At 42.8% G+C, this 21,119-nt stretch overlaps 1 protein-coding gene across 1 annotated transcript in view; it reads left to right on the plus strand.

Annotated features, from left to right (window-relative positions):
* The first annotated feature begins 6,549 nt into the window (after positions 1–6,549).
* Positions 6,550–21,119, plus strand: part of FAM160A1 (family with sequence similarity 160 member A1) — a 263,667-nt gene continuing 249,097 nt past the window's right edge. Inside the window, exon 1 of the mRNA XM_025385547.1 lies at positions 6,550–6,799. The gene's annotated coding sequence lies outside the window, so the exon portion shown is untranslated. The remainder of the gene's footprint in view (positions 6,800–21,119) is intronic.

Raw genomic sequence — 21,119 nt, forward strand, 5'->3', positions numbered from 1 at the left:
GCTTCTCCAGGTAACCAATGTCCAGGCAGGAAGAAGTGAATGGAAAGAAGGGCAAAGATTCATGGAACCAAGCCAGCTGGGCTTTCTGAAAGTACATGCAAGAACATTCTCTTAAATTCCATTGGCTTGGACTATGTCATATAACTACCTGCAGTTGCAAAGGTGGTTGCATTTTGCTGCTATAAAAAAGGGAGGGGGGTGGCGTTCTGGTAGAAAGATAAAAATAGAGACTTGAAATTGAATAGGTAACTAGTAGTGTCTGCCTTGTATTCCCTTTAGGTTTGGTAACAACACAATGATCCCCACTGACATGGTTTGTCTCTGTGTCCTCACCCAAATCTCATCTCGAATTGTAGTCCCCATGTATCAAAGGAGGGACCTGGTGGGAGGTGACTGGATCACGGGGGTGGTTTCACCCATGCTATTTTCCTGGTAGTGAGTGAGTTCTCACATTATCTGATGGTTTAAAAATGTTTGGCAGCTCCCCGCTCACACTCTCATTCTCCTGCTGCCTTGTGAAGAAGGTGCTTGCTTCCCCTTCGCCTTCTACCATGATTGTAAATTTCCTGAAGCTTCCTCAGCCATGTGGAACTGCAAGTCAGTTAAACCTCTTTCCTTTATAAATCACCCAGTCTCAGGTAGTATCTTTACAGCAGTGTGAGAACGGACTAATACACCCACTACGACCACCACCCTGCAAAATAGTGCTTGATGTCTTCGCCATTGAAAACAGACAAAAATAAATGTAACATATAGCTCTGTCAAGAGTTCTGCTACAAACTGCGGAAAACATATGCAGCTGATTCAAAAGAAAATAACTTATTATAATATTAAGTAGCTTATATAAAGTTGTTCACGGAGGTTATGTAAACTTGACGGCCCTATAACTGGGAACAACACCCAATCATATTACAGATCTACTCCAGTGGACATGCCATTATTACCACTATTTGGCAAAAACACTGCAGCATGTACTGCCAATTCCACCAGACTGAGCACTGGGTACTATTGTGGGAATCTCTGCCACTACCCTCTCTGGTAATGTATTTTTATTAATTGTACTTGTTAGAAAAAAGAATTTCTTGACAGCATGATTACTATTATAACAGAATACACACTGTTCACTTTTGAGCTCTTTTCTAAAGAGGAGCAACTACAGAAGATAATTTAAATTTAGATTTAATCTGACTACAAATGATAATGTCTTCATGTACTTTTCACTTTCAATTCCAACGTATCTGGGACAACTTCCCTATGTTGCATTTTAGCTTCTGTTTTTCTTAAATACAGATGATGTACTTTGTCTACTTTCTCATAGGAGTGTTAAGATCTATAGTCCTATGAACTCTGTGAAATAAGAATTTGTGTATGTATGCGTGTGTGTGTGAATGATGAAATACTTCTCTCCTTTGTTCATGTAATCCTGAATATCTAGTATTTAACATGTTTAACAATTTGAGAAATATGTAATTTCAAATATAATTACATTTTAAAGTGGAAATAAAGGTGGTAAGGAAAAGAGGGAGGAGTCTTTTCTGGCTTCTACAATAAAGAAATATAATTTCATTGCTTTAAAGTACTATAATAACAGAACTGAAGAGTATAAAAAATGAATAAAGTGGGGCCAGGTATGGTGGCTCATGCCTGTAATCCCAGCACTTTGGGAGGCTGAGGCAGGCGGATCACAAGGTCAGCAGTTTAAGACCATCCTGGTCAACATGGTGAAACCCCATCTCTACTAAAAATACAATAATTAGCTGGGCATGATGGCGGGTGCCTGCAATCCCAGCTACTCAGGAGGCTGAGGCAGGAGAATCGCTTGAAACTGGAAGGTGGAAGTTGTGGTGAGCTGAGATCGCACCACTGCACTCTAGCCTGAGCGAAAGAGTGAAACTTCGTCTCAAACAAAACAAAACAAAAGAGAAAGAATAAAATGAAATAAATTAAAAAAAAACCACGATTTAGAAAAGGTTATCATGTTGCTAATATATGCATTTACAACCAATATGCTTATTTTTAACTTTTGCTTAATTAATTATTGTAACTTCTAAAGCAGTAGGTTCAAATCAATTGCTGTTTAACTGGATGACGCTGTTAAAAAACGCATTGCTCCAAATCGGAATTCTTACATGTTGTCAGTGGGAGCATAAATTGGTATAACCACTTTGGAAAACCGTTTGGCAGTATCAACTAAATCTCATTGTATATACAGCCTATCATCCAACAATTCCACTCCTAAGAGAAAGTGATACCTTCCTATGGTAGAAAACTTGGAAGTAGAGAAAAGCACAGAGAATAAAAATAAACTGTCATCCTAGTATTGAGATAATCATCATTATTATTATTATGATTTTTTTTGAGATGGAGTTTTGCTCTTATTGCCCAGGCTGGAGTACAATGGTGCGATCTTGGCTCACTGCGACCTCCGCCTCCCGGGTTCAAGTGATTCTCTTGCTTCAGACTCCCAAGTAGCTGGGATTACAGGTGCCTGCCACGACGCCTAATTGTTGTACTTTTAGTAGAGATGGGGTTTCACCATGTTGGTCAGGCTGGTCTCGAACTCCTGATCTCAGGTGATCCACCCGCCTCGGCCTCCCAAAGTGCTGGGATTACAGGTGTGAGCTACCATGCCTGGCTGATATAATCATTATTAATGTTTGTGAAGAGAATCTTACTTTACACACTTACTTTTATACTAGGCTTACTTTATACAATAATATATTATAAATATATTTCCATGTAATAGGTATTTTTCAACTTCTTTTTTCTTCTTAGAAGAGACAGGGTCTCACTCTGTTGCCCAGGTTGGTGTGCAGTGGTACTCAAAGCTCATTGCAACCTTGACCTCCTGGGCTCAACTGATCCTTCTGCCTTGGCCTCTTAAGCAGTTGGGACTATAGGCCCATACCAGCACGTTTGGTTATCCTTTGTTTTTATTTATTTTAATTTATAAAGAAAAGAGTTTTAATTGGCTTACAGTTCTGCAAGCTGTACAAGCATGGCTCCAGCATCCGCTTCTGGGTGAGGGTCTCGGGAAGCTTCCACGTGAGCTACCATGCCCGTCTTCACGGTGGAAGACAGAGAGCAGGCAGTGTCACATGGCAAGAGTGGGAGAAGGAGACAGCCCCTTTACCTTTAGTAAGACTTATTTCCTCAAAAGAATGAGTCTGTTTCACTCCCAGAGGACATAATGGATATGAATGAAATTCATATTTGTAGAGAGGGAACTAACATTCTTAAGTGCCTATCATGTATTAGGCATTGTGTTAGACACTTCGCTATGCTAATTTATGTCATCCTATAACGACCTTAACAAAGTAGGTATTATTTTCTTCATTTTATAAGTTGAAGAAATTGAAGATCATTCACATTATGTGCCTTTCCTTTCCTGCCTTGATTTTACTTTAACCTGCTCCTTTTGAAGTCTTCTCCAACTTTGTTATAGCAGTTCCATCCTTACACTGCCCAGGTCAAAAGCCTCAGAGTCCTCCTTATCTCCTTTCCTTCATACCCCACATTCGATTTGAGGAAACCATCAGCTTATCATCTCCACTACTATATCTCTGGTCCACATCTCTATCTTCTTGCCCATCGATTATTATTATCTTTTTTTGAGATGGAGTCTTGCTCTGTTGCCCTGGAGTGCAGTGGTGCGATCTTGGCTCACTGCAGCCTCCACTCACTGTAACCTCCATCTCCCGAGTTCAAGCCATTCTCCTGCCTTAGCCTCCTGAGTAGCTGGAATTACAGGCGCGTGCCACCACACCCAGCTAATTTTTTGTATTTTTAGTAGAGACGGGGTTTCACCATGTTAGCCAGGATGATCTTGATCTCCTCACCTCATGATCTGCCCATCTCGGCCTCCCAAAGTGCTGGAATTACAGGCGTGAGCGACCGCACCCTGCTGACCCTAGATTACTTTAGTAGCCTCTTAACCAGTCTCTGTGCTTCTACCCTTACATCCTACTGTTTATTTTTAACCCAGCAGTCAAAGTGATCCAATCACAATGTCAGAAAATGTCACTTTTCTACACAAAATCCTCCAATGGCTCCAACCAACTCACTCAGAGTAAAAGCCTTACCTGATCTGCATCACCCCCACCTTTCACTTCTCTGACTTCATCTTCTCCATTCTTTCATGGCACCTTCTGGCCTGCCTCAGGGCCTTTGCATTTGCTATGCTTTCTGCCTGGGAAGTTGTTTGCTCAGATATCCCTATCTTCCCTCAAATCTCCTCAAATGTTACCTCCTCCAGAAGCTTTCCTTGATCACCACCCACCTCTGAACATAGCACCCCTCATACTTTTTATGTACCCTCTCTGCTTAATTTTTATCCACAGCATTTCTTTCTTTCTTTCTTTCAAGACAGGGTCTCACTCTGTCGCCCAGGCCAGAGTGCAGTGGACTCAAGCAATCCTCCCACCTCAGCCTCCTGGATAGCTAGGACTACAAGTGCATGCCACCACGCCTGGCTAATTTTTAAACTTTTTGTAGATAGGGGGTCTTGCTATGTTGCCCAGGCTGGGTCTCCAACTTCTGGCCTCAACAGATCCTCCTCCTGTGGCCTCCTAAGCTGCTGGGATTACAGGCATGAGACAACACTCCTGGCCTCTCCATAACATTTCTAGTAATATAGCAGTCCATATATTGTCCTTATACATTTACCATCTGTCTTTCCCACCTGGAAGACGTAAGCTCCACGAGGGCTGGAGTTGTTGTTTGTGCTCTCTGCAGTGTCCTTAACCCCTAAATGCGTGCCTAGCATGCAAAAGGCACTCAGTATATATTTGTTGAGTAAATGAATGCTTCCCCCACATTCCAACTGTTACAGCAGGCCAAGGGGACCTGTTGTGCAGAACCTCACAGCTTTCAACTCTGAGCTCTATCTTCCTTGTTCTTTCCCAGCTTTTACTTAGGAGCCACTTCTTGACGGCGCTTGTCACAGGTGAAAGGCTGGTGAATCTGGAGAGATACTTGTGGCAAGCACCTGGCGTTCCTGCTGTCATCCACAAGCGCAGTAGTGGTGGTAGACAGCTAGAGAAGAAAGTGTAAAGTTTGCATCCTCCAATTATCACGGTTGCAAGACAGAACTTGAAACTAGATACACCTGATTCTGGTTATCTCTGGATGCCATTCACTGAGAATGAAGGGAAGAAGATACTTCCTCCAACGTAGAATCTGATGAGGCGCCAGCAGGCTGCTGCTGCGGTGGAAAACTGCCACATCCGCCTTTGCAAACTGGTGTGGCCCCAGTTGCTTGGACTGAGGCTCACCGCAAGTTTCAGCCACTTCACCCGCAGGGCTATGAACATGCCAAGAGAGCCATTAACCAAGTTTCTCATTCCTCCTTCGGGATTTAAAGTCCTGAAAGCAGAACCTTCACTTCGCCACCCAGGCATGCAAGAGGCGTGGGAGACGGAGAAATGGGGAAGCGAGGCGGCGCTGCCCAGTTTGGCAATGGCACAGCTGTGGTCTCTGATGCAAAGGCAGGCGGCCGCGCAGGGCCAGGCCCGGGTGGGAAAACTGGGCTCTGGGAAGGATGTCGGGGCATCCGGCAGTGCCCAAAGCCACCATCTCAAGCGTGGTAGTGGAGAAATGGATGCTGCACCTGCTCTCTCATCTTGCGGGGAATCGTGATTTGGGGAAGTTTCACCTTTGTTGTAGAACTACCCACATTGGAGCCTTCACTTCTTGGGAAGGGGTTGGCGGGAGTTGCCAGTGAACGTGTGACACACACACGCACCACATACTCCCCAAATCCACAAACGACTCCAGTAACGCTATAGTTACCCTTAAAAAGCAAAACAGAACAAATCAGCAGGCCCCCTCCCTCCATCCTGGCACTTCATTAACGTCGGCCAAGGCCACATTTCCCCTGTCCACTGCAGGGGGTCTGTCAGGAGAACAACCGGCGAACGTTTGCCTCACTTCACTCAGCTCTCTTGGGACGGTATCAGCATTTTAGAATTCACACCTCAAGGAAGGAGTCAGCAAAGAAAAGCAGAGCTGGGCCGGGGCGCCGGTGGCCGCCGTCAAACCTTTGGGAAGCGAGGAATCGGAAACGCCCGTGACGTGCGGCGTTGTCCGACTCCTTCCACTCGGCAGAGCCGGAGAGACAAGCCTTTGGAGGGACGGTGAACAACTGTGCTGTGTACGGCGGTGTGCGTGCGCGAGTAAAGGGTGTGTAGCCCCGGCCAAACGCTAGCCCCCAAGGGCGCGAGTGCTCCACTGCGCCCAGCTCAAGTTTCGGTGGAAACTTTCTCTCAGAGGCTCCTCCTCCTTCACCTTGGAAACCGGCGCAGGCCGTGCAGCGCGGCGCTGCCTGAGTCCCCGGCGCACCTGGCGGCGGCGTGGCCCAGCGGCAGGGGCGGGGCCGGCGGCGGCGGGGGCGGGGCCGGGGCGCTCTCCCCGAGGCCTCCCGGCAGGTTGGGCCCCACCCCGGCCCCTGCCCCGCCCCGGCCCCCGCCCCCGCCCCTCCCGCGCTCACTAGGGAGAGGCGTTGGGGAGCTCATGACCCACGCGGCTCAGCCAGTGGCTGACGCACCCTCGAAAAGTTGCGCTCCGACCTTCTCACGACCTACATTCTTCCCGGGCACTCTTGAGTTTGAGCTGGGCCCGGAGGACGTGGGCCAAGACTTTCCAGCGGCGGCCGCCCCCGGGGCGAGGAGCCGGCCCCGCTTTCCTCACGGGGTCCAGCGCAGGCGTCCCCGGGACCGCAGCGCAAACTTTCAGGACTGTCTGAGGACACTTGTCCAGCGAGCGCCACTGCTCGGGGAGGAGGAGCCACGGTCGGGGACAGGTAGGTGCTGTGATGGCCGGAGATTTGCGCTTGAGGGATTCTTTTATTTTAGGGGGTTAAAGGAGGAGGGAGACTCGAAATGTCCCTTCTCTGCATCCGCCAGCTGGGCAGGGGGAGCAGGCATTGGGCTGGGGGGAGGCTGGGGACGTTCCAAACGGGGTCGCTGCGTCGGGCCGGGGCGCCAGGGGGAGGAGGTGACTCCCAGGGTTTCGGGCTCCGGGACGGGGCGTTACGCGGTGACTGACCCTGGGATAGAGAGAACCAGCTTGTTTTGACGAAGGAAGATGTCATCAGGGCCCTCCATCCCATTCATTGGTCCCTGGGTCCTCTGGGAGGTACAGGCAAAGGCAAAGAGATGTGCAGTTCAGGTTTCCCTTGTAAATCACCTTGCTTGCATAGGAGACAGAGGCGGTGCCCCTCTGAGGGTTGCAGCCCTTTCCTGGTGTAAGGACTTACTTGTTGGGTAGCTGTTGCTCAATTTGGTAAATTCTCTGATGAAACTCCGTTCAAGTTGTGGTTGTTATTGATAGTGTGTGTGTGTTTGTGTTTCCTCTGGCTCAACAAAGGTCCCTTGTTAACTCCACTTCTGCTAGGGAATGGGAGGAACTACCTGCTGTCTTATTTCAGGCCTGATTAGAGCGAGGTGTTGGTGCAGGGGGCGGTAACCTTGTTGGCTTGGGACTTTGGGAATCATATGAGCAGGTCTGGTGAATTAGCCCAGTTCTGTCCCAGCCTCCTGCACCCACCCGTTCACAGCAGATCCAGCTTCCGCTGTTCAGCAGATGCTACAGCCCCAGCCATCCAGGGACAGGGAAACCCTCCTGAAGGGAAAGAGCCAAATATTGAGAAGGTGAGACAGCTCTCAGGAGGAGGAGGAGTAAACAGTGCCTACTAGTTGTTGCTTCCCTATAGATAGGGCTCGCTCCCTTGGCTTCTCTGGAAGGGCTGTGCTATCAGATTCATCTCATTAGGAAGTCAGCTGCTCCCTGCTAATAGCCATAGCAGCCCTGATGAAATTATATAGGTCATTGAAAAATAATTCCTGGTTAATCACCTTTATCCTGTTGATTAATGAGAGGAAAGATTTCCTCTCCTTAATGTACCATGCCTGCTTGTCAGGGTCACCTGCCTGACCTCAAGTTCACTTGTACACCTGGCACTAGGCAGGATGCTGTCCCCGAAGCTGTCCACATGTAGTGAACCACAGCTGAAGTCCACATTTGGAGAACTTCAAAGGTCTTCTTTGGACAGAAATCGAACAGGAGATTTAGTCCACAAATTCACTCTGTAATGCAGCATACTTGTTGGCTTTAGGTAACTTTTCTCATAATTAAAGGTTGATATCTTTTTAGCTTCAGTTAATCCCTTTCTGCAGAGCTCATAGAATTATGTCCTTGCCTGTCTTGAAATAAATTAAGTTTAGAGTCCTATTTATCATTTATCCTATAGGACAAGGAACAGGATTAAACTGTGTGGGGTGGCTGGAAAGGGTCAGAGAAACTGGACATCACTGAAGTGGATTCAGAGAGTGATTGAGAGTGGTCTAAAAATTTAGGTCCAACTGCCTGGCTACCTTTTTTCTTGGCTCTCATGTAGAGACTTTATGTAGAACTTTTAATGGAGGACTTGAAGACTAGAAATAAAAGGAGTGTTTTATTTTTACAGAGTCAGAGTAATGCATTGCTGGACAGTTCTGTACTCTGCCTCCCAAGATTGGGTCAAAATACTTTCTTTGCTAAGTTCTTTCTTTAATAGGAACTTGATAGATAATGAGTGCAAACAAGAAGCAGATGTACAAATATGTTGTGTAGAGATATGGAGGTAAAATGAGAAAAAACAAGAATTGCTTCTGAGGAGTGAAATTATATTTCTTTCTTTCTTTCTTTTTTTTTTTTTAAAGTTAGGGTCTCTCTCTGGCCCAGGCTAGAGTTCAGTGGCATGGTCTCGGCTCCCTGCAGCCTCGATATCCTGGTCTCAAGCAATCTTCCCACCTTAGCCTCCTGAGTAGCTGGGACCACAGGTTCATGCCACCACACTCTGTTAACTTTTTGTATTTTTCATACAGACAGGGTTTTGCCACGTTGCCCAGGCTGCCCTTGAGCTCCTGGACTCAAGCAATCCACCTGCCTTGGTCTCCCAAAGTGCTGGGATTACAGGTGTGAGCCACCACGCCTGGCCTCTTGTATTACTTTCATAAAGAAAATTTAATAAGAAACCTCATTTCTCCCTGCAAATATAAAGCAAAATTGCCTTATTTAATCTGTTTAGACACTTGATCTTTATTCTGTGTACATTTGTCTCCTAGGATGATACATAGGCCCATTGAAGATCTGGATCAGATTCTGCCGTTGAAACACAATTTAGATCTACTTCATCCTTATTTTTAGCAACTTCCAACCCTTGATTTTTAGCCCAGGTAGGGCAACAGTGCTCAATAGTGACAAGAAACTCCAGGGACTTCATTTATAGGGATCTCTTAATGAAGACGATTACAGAAGCGAACAGTTCTGTAGTGCTTTATGTTTCACAAAGTGCTTTCATGTACCATGTTTGTGCCTTGTGATTTAACCATTTTGTAGTAGATGCCATTGTACTTAGATTACATGGGAGGAAAGCAGATGAGGCTCAGAGATAATAAGGGACTTTTTTGAGATGGAGTTTCGCTCTTGTTGCCCAGGCTGGAGTGCAATGGCGTGATCTCAGCTCATTGCAACCTCTGCCTCCCAGTTCAAGTGATTCTCCTACCTCAGTCTCCTGAGTAGCTGGTATTACAGGTACCCACCACCATGCCCAGCTAATTTTTTTTGTATTTTTAGTAGAGACGGTGTTTCACCATGTTGGCCAGGGTGGTATCAAACTCCTGACTTCAGGTGATCCACTCACCTAGGCCTCTCAAAGTGCTCAGATTACAGGCGTGAGCCACCGTGTTCGGCCGATAATAAGGGACTTTTATGTGTATACTTTGCTCCTGTATATTGTGGACTCAGACCTGAATTCAGGATTTCTGATTTACAGGCCATGCTTTCACTTTTTTCCTGTTACATTTTGTGAAGTGGTTGGATGTGAAATGTGCTCTTCCTTCTTTCCTTCTTTCTCTTCTCTTTCCTTTCTTTCTTTTCTTTCCTTCCTTTCTTTCCTTTCCTTCCTATCCTTCCTTTCCTTCGTTTCCTTCCCTTCCTTCCCTTCTTTTCTTTTCTTTTCTTTTCCTTTCTTTCCTTTCTTTTGACAGAGTTTTGCTCATTGTTGCCTAGGCCGGAATGCAATGGCACGATCTCAGCTCACTGCAACCTCCATCTCCCACTTTCAAGCAATTCTCCTGCCTCAGCCTCCTGAGTAGGTGGGATTACAGGCATGCACCACCACACCTGGCTAATTTTGTATTTTTAGTAGAGACGGGGTTCCTCCATGTTGGTCAGGCTGGTCTCAAACTCCCGACCTCAGGTGATCCACCTCCCTTGGCCTCCCAAAGTGCTGAGATTACAGACGTGAGCTACCGTGCCTGGCCCTCTTATTTCTTATTAATCAAAATATGAGCTCATGTGGAGACAGGATGACAGGACTATATATGAATATGTGGATATATATGTATGTATAACTGTGTGTACACATATAACATATAGTCTGTATAGCCTTAGCATCTCAACAGTATAGCTGTATAATAAAATTGAAGTAACCTCCATTAAGTTTGGAAGGGAAATCTTGGAAAGTGGCATAGGTGAATAAATACCCTGATAGATTGAATAAGGAATTTTGGCAATGTCTAAAATTGAAAAACTCTGTAAATAGCAGTTTAAGTGCATGATTTACAAATATAGAAGTAATTACCAGAAGAAATAGCTAGAAGAGTTGAAGCACATTCTTTTGGGGAATGAAACTCAGGGGTGAGGAGGAGCCAGGCAGAAATCTGCTGTTTTTGGCTATGTACCTTATAATATTAGATCACATTTTATACTGTGTACATATATATTACTTTATTTTACTTTATTTATTTTTTGAGGCAGAGTCTCGCTCTGTTGCCCAGGCTGGAGTGCAGTGGCATGATCTCAGCTTGCTGCAACCTCCACCTCCTGGGTTCAAGCCATTCTCCTGCCTCAGCCTTCCAAGTAGCTGGGACTATAGGCACGCACCACAATGCTCGGCTATTTTTTGTATTTTTAGTGGAGATGGGGTTTCACCATGTTGGCCAGGCTGGTCTCCAATTCCTGGCCTCAAGTGATCCGCCTGCCTGAGTCTCCCAAAGAGCTGGGATTACAGAGTGAGCCACCGCTCCTGGCCTCTTATGTATTACTTTAAAAAAAAGCCCTTTGGCAAGGATGGAGCAAAGGTCTTTTGTCAGAATTTTAGAGCCAAAAAGGACCACAAAGATTATTTATTCCCAGTTCTTCCATTTTACAGGTGAGGAAATTGAGATATAGGAATTTAAATGCTTTGGTCATGGTCACATAATTGTAGAGACAAACCTCTTCCAGACAAGGTCACACCTTTTCCCAGGCAGGTAGAAAGTTTTACCTTGCTAGTGATTCTTCAATTTCCTTTCTAGACAATTATTTCACCTTCTATCTAGTTAGTTTTTTGTTTGTTTGTTTGTTTTCTTGAGATGGAGTCTCACTCTGTCACCCAGGCTGGAGTGCAGTGGTGCAATCTCAGCTCACTGCAACCTCCACCTCCCGGGTCCAAGTCATCCTCTTGCCTTAGTCTCCTGAGTAGCTGGGACTACAGGCATGCGCCACCATGCCCAGCTAAGTTTTGTATTTTTTTTAGTAGAGATGGGATTTCACCATGTTGGCCAGGCTGGTCTCGAACTTCTGACTTTCGGTGATCCGCCTGCCTTGGCCTCCCAAAGTGTTGGGGTTACAGGCGTGAGCCACTGCGTCTGGCCTCTATCTAGTTTTTACAGTGTTTGAACAGGTTACTGGACTATAGATTCAAAAGTATTTTTATCTAATTCCTTAAATTTCAATTTTGAAAATGCTTCAAATGGTTTTAGAGTCTGCAGAATCTGTACCTTTTTGTTGTTAATTCTGTAATTACTTTTACTTAGAAATAGAGATGTGCGGTTTGCCTGCAACTGTTTAGAAGCTGGCATACTTGCCCAGTTGACTTTGATAAATACTGGAATTTGGGCTAAACTTTTATTCTCAGAAGACATTACTAAGAAGAGATGCTAAGGGGAGTTTTCCAGTATCTATGTGTTTTGCTTAATTTTGAAGTTCTGAGAGTGAGGATACTATTGCCTTCTAAAAGAGAGGTAGAGACAAATGATATTTTAGGGCTATTATCGAAAGTTAACACATTTAAGTTTATCGTTTTCTTTATAAATATGATTTTCTCCTACTTCCTTTCCAATTATATCACTAACTTAAATGAGACTTAATTTTCTTATTACATACATATTATTCAAATTCTAAACAATATGGAAATATATAATGTTAAAAGTTAAAGTATACTGTAATCTTATATTCTGGAGAAACTGCTGTAAATAGGTATATTTCCCTTCATTTTTTCCTCTATTTAAAAATACATTTATTATTAACATGGTTGTTTGTAACTACTAGGGTAATCCTATGCAACTTTCAACTTGGTTTTTATTTTTAACTTGATAATATACCTTGAAAATGTTTTTATGACTATACATGCAGATCATTCTCCTTTTTTTTTTTTTTAACTGGCTGTATAGTAATGCATTGAATAGATATAACATAGTTTTTTTGTTTTTTTGTTTTTTGAGATGGAGTCTTGCTCTGTCACCCAGGCTGGAGTGCAGTGGCGCAATGTCAGCTGACTGCAACCTCTGCCTCCCAGGTTCAAGTGATTCTCCTCCCTCAGCCTCCTGAGTAGCTGGGACTACAGGTGTGCATCACCATGCTTGGTATATTTTTAGGAGAGCCAGGGTTTGGCCAGGTTGGTCTCAGACTTCTGACCTCAGGTGATCCACCTGCCTTGGCCTCCCAAAGTTCTGGGATTACAGGCGTGAGCCACCACACCTGGCCCTGTAACATGGTTTATTTAAACAGTTTCCCTCTGTTGGGAATTTGGGTTGTTTTCCATTTTTCTATATTAAGAACAGTGCTTCAGAGAACATCCTTGAGAGCGTATCATTGTACGCTTGTGTTTTCTGTAGGAAAGGTTTATGAGTCACTGTTATGAAAATGTTAAATTTCTTTAATTTACACTTCCCCTAGCAGCGTCCCTTCATTTTCAGTTATATGAACACACTCTTTCTTTCTGAATGCACGAGACTGAAGAGAGAAATTATTAATAGATGACCAGCCACTGAAATAAGAGGTCATAACAGCAAAAGGTGCTGAGCTTTTAGATAGGGTTCACCTAATTTCCTCACATTTCAGGTTCTTTTGATATCAATGTTTTCCCCAAGAGAAGATAGTAATTGGTAACAGCTATAAAAATACTCTGCAGCTGTTGGTTGAGCTGCTAATTAGTTTTTATGGAGCATAGTTTTTTTTTTTTTTTTTTTTTTAACATTTTCCTATGAACATTATTCTAGGACATGCCATTAAGGAGTTCAGAAAATCCACTAGGTTTTGCAGAATGGAGGGTGTATTTTAGCTCTTCTCTTTAAATTGTTAAAGTTTACCTCTGTTGAAATATTGGTCATGGGTCCATTTTGGGATCTTTTGACTTGTAGAAAGTGCTAGGAACTGATTTCCCTCTATATGTGGAAAATGTGAAATAAGATACTTTGGCTAAATTTCATGACTCAGGCTCATTGAGGTGGGAACATTTCAGGAATTCCTGTGGCAAAGTTTTTACTGACTAAAAGAGTTGATTAATATTTTTATTTAGTTCAAGCTTTTTTTCATAACCATTTCATTAGAGGAGTGTGTCTTATTCCTCAAAATGAGTATCTTCTATTTTGTTTGTGTTCATGGAACTTTTATTTGGATTGCATTCATTTTGGGTTGATTTTCTTTATAATGTACTAGAATGAGTATAGAAAAATATGTTTGCAAATATAATTTCTATACACACATACACACATACCCCCTATATTTATATATGCACGTATATATTCTACACATTTGTATATTTATGCCTAAGTATATAGTGATATAAGGAATGTTTTAAAAGTATGATCTTCATCAGGTCATTTAATAGAAAACTTTGTACATCCTCAAAATAAGGATGATGTCTCCGTATTTATTTTTTAGAAAGAATGTTTCTTGATTTTCTTGGTATAAAAATTTTTCTTAATAAAATAAGAATTTCTTAGGACACGGGAAACTTATAGTTTGTATATATTCATATTTTGATCTTTTCTGTGGGAAAATACGTGTCTAATGTATTATCCTTTTTTTTTTTGAAACAGGGTCTCACTCTGTCACCCAGGCTGGAGTGCACTAGTACAGTTTGGGCTCACTGCAGCCTCAACTTCCTAGGCTCCAGCGAATCTCCCACCTCAGCCTCCTGAGTATCTGGGACTACAGGTGCATGCCACCATGCCTGGCTATTTTTTGTATTTTTTTTGTAGAGACAAGGTTTTGGCATGTTGCCCAGGCTGGTCTTAAACTCCCAAGCCCAAGAGATCCCCATATCTTGGCCTCCCAAAGTGCTAGTGTTACCAGCGGAGGGTGTCCAGGTTCTTGGTGCTTTGAATAAAGAATTGGACTAAATGCACAAACAAAGCAAGGAAACAATCAAGCAACTAAAGCAGAGATTTATTGAAAACGAAAGCACACTTCACAGGGTGGAGCAGGCCGGAGCAAGCAGCTCACGGGCCTGGTTTCAGAATTTTCTGGGGTTTCAGTGCCTTCTAGAGGATTCCCATTGGTTACTTGGTGTACACCCTATGTAAATGAAGTAGGGGCCCACGATCTGTCTGATTGGTTGCAGAAAGCAACCAAGCACCAAACAGAGGCTAAAGTGAAGTCACAAAGTTACACCCTATGCAAACATCTGATTGGTTGTGGAAAGTGACCAATCAGGGGCTGAAGTTACAAAATTGTATTTCTATGCAAATGAAGACTTGGCTCATGACGAGCCTCATTGGTTTCCGGAGGGAACCAGTCGGAGGTACTTTCAGATTTTTATCTGCCATTCAGAACAAGGAGATGGGGGTTGCAAAGGGAATAGCCTCTGGTCCTTTTGTTACTTGGGTGTGGAAGGTTGGGGTTTTCCTTTTGATTTAGTTCTAGGAAGATAGCGTGAATCAGCCTTAGGTTCCCTGCCTCCAGACCCTGTTGTTCTGCCTCAGTAGGATTACAGGTATGAACCACCACACCTGACCATGTATTAGTCTTGATTATTGCTTATTTTCTAACACTAAGTCACCATTTGGTAAGTTGAAGTTTTAAATCTTTCTAATTTGTGGATACTACAAAACATTTGTACTTTTGGCTTATTTTAAGCAAGATGTAGTAGTTTAACTGCTTGTATAAAAATCTTCCAGGCCCAATGGCTCATGCCTGTAATCCTGGGCATTTTGGGAGGCAAAGGTAGGAAGATTGCTTGAGGCCAGAAATTTGACACCAGCCTGGGCAACAAGGGAGACTGGTCTTAACAACAACAACAACAAAAAATTAGGCGGCATGGTGTTGCACCCCAGGAGTCCCAGCAACTTGGGAGGCTGAAGCGGGAGGATTGCTTCAGCTCAGGAGTTTGAGGCTGCAGTGACATAGCATGATGTCACTGCATTCCAGCCTCAGTGACAGAGTAGGAACCTGTCTCTAAAAAAAAAAAAAAAAAAAACAAGAGAAAACTCTGACAACAGGATATTCGTTGACTTTGATCTGTTTCAGGAAACACCAACTGACTTGATATTTACCTAGTGATTGTATTAAAAACTTAATGGTTAATGTTCATTTCTTATCAGCTTGATTAAGTTTGACCTCTGACTTTTCTCCTTATACTTCTCCACTGTGTTTAGGACCTTGCATGTCCTATTTGAAAAACACACCCTGGAGTTGCTATAGATAGTAAGAACCAGCTTGCAACAGTTGGAGACTTTTTTGTTGTTGTTGTCATTAAAGTAATTCTACCTCTTGATTATGTCTTAGGATTGGTTTCACAGAGAAGTGGTCATTCCTTCACAGTGAATCACAAAATGAGTAGGTTTGACAGGATTTCCTGACTCAGTCTGGCTAATTCAACCTCCTGTTCTGAGTTTCTGTCAACATCAGCATGCCAGGAGCAAACTCTTGACTTGGCTGTCTTGGCTATACAGATAATTCCTAAATCCATACCCTCATTGCTGACCTTTGGATCCTAGGCTTGCTTCTAACCAATTCCTGCTTGGATAGGTCTATGTTTAGATCCTGACATCAAAGTAAACTATAGGGAGATGAGAGTAACTCTGCATCTTAATCGCCTACCAGAGCACCTTATACTGAATAGAATCCCATAAATGTTTGTTATTAATGATCTGCCTCTTATTATTATATGGCCAATTATAATATTTTTCATTTTGTTTCTGTTTCCAGTTTTTCTTGCTCTAATCTATTTTCATTCCATAGCCAATTGATTTCTCAAACTATAGCTGTGCTCATGTCACCTATCATGGTCTCTGTTGCCTGCTGGGTAATGATTCAACTCAAGGCATGATGGTTAATTAATTTTATGTATCAACTTGCCTGGGCCACAGGGTGTCCAGGTATTTAGTTAAACATTCTGGGTATGTCTGTGAGAGGATTTCTGAATAAGATTAGCATTAGGATTGGTAGACTCAGTAAAGCAGACTGCCGTCCCCAATGTGAATGGACCTTAGTCAGTCTATTGAAGGCTTCAATAGTACAAAAAGACTAAGTAAGGGAGAATTTTCTCTCCTCTCTCTCTCTCTGTTTGACTGTTTTCAACCCGGGACATCAGTCTCCTTCTGCCTTCAGATTCAGACTCAAACTATAACTTACGTTATTGTCTCTCCTGGGTCTCCAGCTTGCTGGCTGCAGATCTTGAGACTTCTTGGTCTCTATAAGTGCATAAACCACTTCCTTATAATAAGTCTCTTTATAACACACACATACATCTCCTACTGGTTCTGTTTCTCTGGAGAACCGTTGACTGATTCTCAGGGCATTTATGAACTGGTGCTCTGTGCAGATCCTTTGCTTTGACTGCCGTGCTGGTCTGTTCCTCATTCTTGAGTATATCCTACGTCTTCCTTTTCCCCCATCTTTGTTGAGACCAGTCCTTCCTCTTTCCAGTTATTTTAGTGATGTGCATTCTTCCAAGCCTAGTTCAGAGCTGTGACCTCCATTAAATCATTCTTGGCTGTCTTTTCCTGTATCAGTTTCCCGGCACCTGAGTCTCCATACTGAAATTTTAGGAATTTAGTCATTTGCTGCCATCCAGTGTTATCTTTTATACATTTGTCCTTCTTCCCAATTAGATCCTAAACTCCTTTAGGACTGGAACCTAACTGTATTTCCACATCCCTCCACTGTTCATGGTGTTGCCTTTCTTTCACTTAGTAGGCTGCCAGTGAGTGGTTACTGATATTTTAAAGCACTAAGATCAACTTAGGGAAGGAAAGGCAGATGAGGGGCTTGCATGCCTGCAGTGCCCCATCTTGAGCCCATGGCAGAAATGTCTAATTAATTCCCCACAGGACCCAGAGCTCTCTCAATGCAGTGCTCCAGTGAGGCCTTGCCAGTTGTTTGAGGTTGTTACTAGAAATGAAACTTTTATATCATCCTTGATCTAGAGACAACTTTTCTAAGAAAAAAATTGAGTCGTATTTAAAGTCCTCTTGAATTTGTCCTTTCCTGAGGGACTGATTTGCAACGATTTTTGCTGTCATCTGTTTTGCTTTGTCCCTTATAGTTCCCTTTGTTCTGCCTCTTGCTAAGTCATTTTATATCTTTTTATATATTCTGTATAGCACATTTGGGTCAATAATTTTGAACAATGGTGAAGGAGATCAATATGGAAAATGAGATGTATGTTCCTAGGAAATTTGGATTTGTCAAGTTTTACACAAATTTCATATAAGCACAATGTGATTCTTCTTATTTTTCCTGCAATTGAATGAATTTTTGAGGGACACCATTTGAAATCTGACCTCATTCTCCTCTTTGGCTAGTCTTCTAAGCTCAAAGGATTGCAAACCCTCTGTAGTTTTCATCCCCCTTACTCCGCTCTCCTGCACTTGTCTTTTAACATGTTTTAGTTTAGTTATGTCTTTTTAAAATTAAAAAATTTTTTTTCAATTGTTCCCTGGTTGGTTAGTGTCTTTTGTTTATTAACTCTTTCCCCACATAAGAATGTAAAGCTTTGTGATATTTGATAGTCTTGGCTATATATCCCAATACATAGACCAGTGCATGACATTCAATAAATATTTGCTGAATTGAGTTGGGGTTTGCTAACCTGGAACCTTTTCCTCCCCTGAATCTCTTTGCTAATTGAGGCTTCCTGTTGCATCCTCTGGGACCTCTCTTACTTTTTTTCTTATTGTTGCTGAAGACCCCTCTATCTAGACCTAGCTAGTTCCTTCAACCCATACACCTATCTCCTTCCTAGGTCTGTGCCTTTGTAATAGCCACCAATAACAGAAGTGGCAGTTTCCTTGGCAGTTCATGGTTTGCAAAGCACTTTCACATATATGATCTCATCTGAGGTATTCTTGAATCTTGACAGTGATGGTACACTTTAGGGCTTGCCTTTTACCAAAGTATGCAAGTTAGCAAAATCTTGTTCTACTAGGGGATGCAACCATTTTTAACAATGTTCCAGGCCTATTTTTTTCCTTGGCTGCACTGTTGTCAAATTATGTATGAGGGGTATGCTGCTTTGACAAAGTCTTCTGGCCCACTAGGAACATTCATTATATTCCTCAAAGAGTGCCTGTATGGTAATAAGATCCTCAACTAAGGTGACAAAAATGGGAAAGGAAAAAAAAAAGAAGCGGATGACCATTAACAAATATTTATGAGACATTAAAATATATGTATGTATATAGAGAGATAGAGTCTTGCTCCGTTGTCCAGGCTGGGGTTCAGTGGTGCAATCTCAGCCCACTACAGCCTCCGTCTCCTGGGTTCACAGGATTCTTGTGCCTCAGCCTCCTGAGTGGCTGGGACTACAGGCACAAGCCACCATGCCCAGCTAATTTTAATATTTCTTTTTAGTAGAGACGGGGTTTTGCCATGTTGGCCAGGTTGGTCTCAAACTCCTGGTCTCAAGTGATTCGCCTGCCTCAGCCTCCCAAAGTGTTGGGATTACAGGCGTGAGCCACTGCACCTGGCCTGAGACACTTTTCAATGGAGGTACTTCACTAGATCCTGAAAAACCTGTTGCCCTAAAGTTAATTTGATAGCAGAAGCTCCATGTAGTCCTGCCCAGCTGGAATTGGAGATACAAGCATGGAATTGAGAAGGCTGATCTGAATGATGCTAATCGTGTAGAGATCAGAGCTGGTGGCTTTTAGGTTATCTGCCAGTGAATCGCCATCACTGTCTTTCTAGCCCCTCTCTTTCTAAGCTATTAATATGAAGAGGGAATCATTTTCTTCCTAAAGGCCTTCTGTTCTTGCCTTCTAGCCATGGGAGTGATCAATAACTATTAGTGTCTAATGATGACACAGGAATATTCCTCTGAGCAATTGGAGAGCTGTAGGCGTGTCACCCATTGACAGGTGTTCACAAATCTCTTTTTGCTGTTTTGAAATATCACTGCCAGGGGAGTTGTATACAACTTGTTCTGACAGAGTGGTCTTAAATATTCATTCCTTTTACCCATTGCTTGAAGAGAAATGCCAGCATTTAGTCTTCAGGCTGCCAGTAGTAATTTTGGAGAAATTGTATTATAACTTTGTCAAGATACTGATTTTTGTATAGCTCATTTATTTATATATTAATATATTAATTTTACCATTTTTAATTATGGAAGAACACACACTTTGAGGTTAGTGGAAATTTAGGGGTTACATGGAAGTCTTTGATCAATTATGCTCTCAAGTTAAATTAGCAAGTGTTTAACATTGTGTGAGGCTATATGTGCCTACTGGAAAGAGAATGCAATTTGGGTGCAAATATGTTTCAAATTTCTGACCACCAATTGGTAAATATGTGACCTTGCACAAATTACTTTTCTTTGATGAACCTTAGCTTCCTCATCTATAAATAGAGATAATAATACCCATACAGGAAGTTTCTATGAGGGTTAAATAAGATAACACATGCAAAATACTTAACATGGAAGTATTAATCAGTACATGGTAATTGCTACCTATGCACTGAGGCTGTATTAGCACTTTCTAGGGATTGTGGTGGAGGTTCAAAAGGTGTGCAACATGTATGTCTGCAAAGCCATAGAAGATAGTGACAAATGTGTACCTGACACACAGAAAATCAGGACAGTATATAATAAAGTGTTAATTGTACAGAAAGGAAGTTCAAGAAACTGAAAAGGTAGAAGTCACTGTGGTCAAAGTCTTCAAGAACCATTATGGGGGTTGTATTACAATTCCTTTGGTCACACATTGCATAAATCTAAACTGTATAGAAGGAGGATTTATTGGCTTACGTGGCTAAAGTGTGGGAGAAGTGAGGTAATTCTCAGGGAAGCCAGAACTGGGAACTCCACACCACCTACACTTTGTGTCTTATATCTCTGTGCCTCTTTTTTTGTGTCAGTTTTCTCCACGTCTTGAGGTGTGGCTGCAGCAAGGCAGAGATCACCCAGAAAGAATGTCTGACCTTCTTCCCTTCATTTAAATTCCCAAAATCCCAGGAATGGTTCTGGTCGGCCTAGCTTGTAAGATGTCCCCATTGTTTTGGCCAGGGACACAGATTACCAGGTAACTGGCAGCCCCATCTAGAGTTACATAGTTGGGCTGGAGAAGAGGAACATTTTCTTTTGAAAAGGATTCTACCATTCTTAGAGAAAAGGAGGGGTGCTGGATGGCAAGAGCAGGAGGTGTTGTTTACTCCTGAGGGGGGAAGCAGGAGGGCTTGAGCTGGCTGCAGGGAGAAAGGCAGGACCTTAGAGCACTGAACCAAAGGCATGGAATCTAGAAGAGAAGATGGTTTGTGTTAGTGAAATAGCATAAAGTAGACTCAGAGTGTATGCTTTGAAGTAGTTGGTTTAGGAGTTTGGATCCATCTGATAGGGCATAAACCCTAAGGACTAACATCAGATCGATATAGTCATATCGGATCTTTTAAAAATAGGTTTCATATTGTATGCCAAGTATTTAAATTGGTAACGTGAGAACTAACTTGAGTGCAGTTGAGAAGTTATACTCATTGATTGTAGACGAGGTGATCTTTGTAGTCAAGAGGCAGATACCCATCCTGGTACTATCTTAAAAACTAGATGCTATCAAGCATTTATCTTATCTTTCCTCTAACAAACAAACAAACAA

This window comes from Theropithecus gelada, chromosome 5, assembly GCF_003255815.1.
Source record: "Theropithecus gelada isolate Dixy chromosome 5, Tgel_1.0, whole genome shotgun sequence".
NCBI lineage: Eukaryota > Metazoa > Chordata > Mammalia > Primates > Cercopithecidae > Theropithecus > Theropithecus gelada.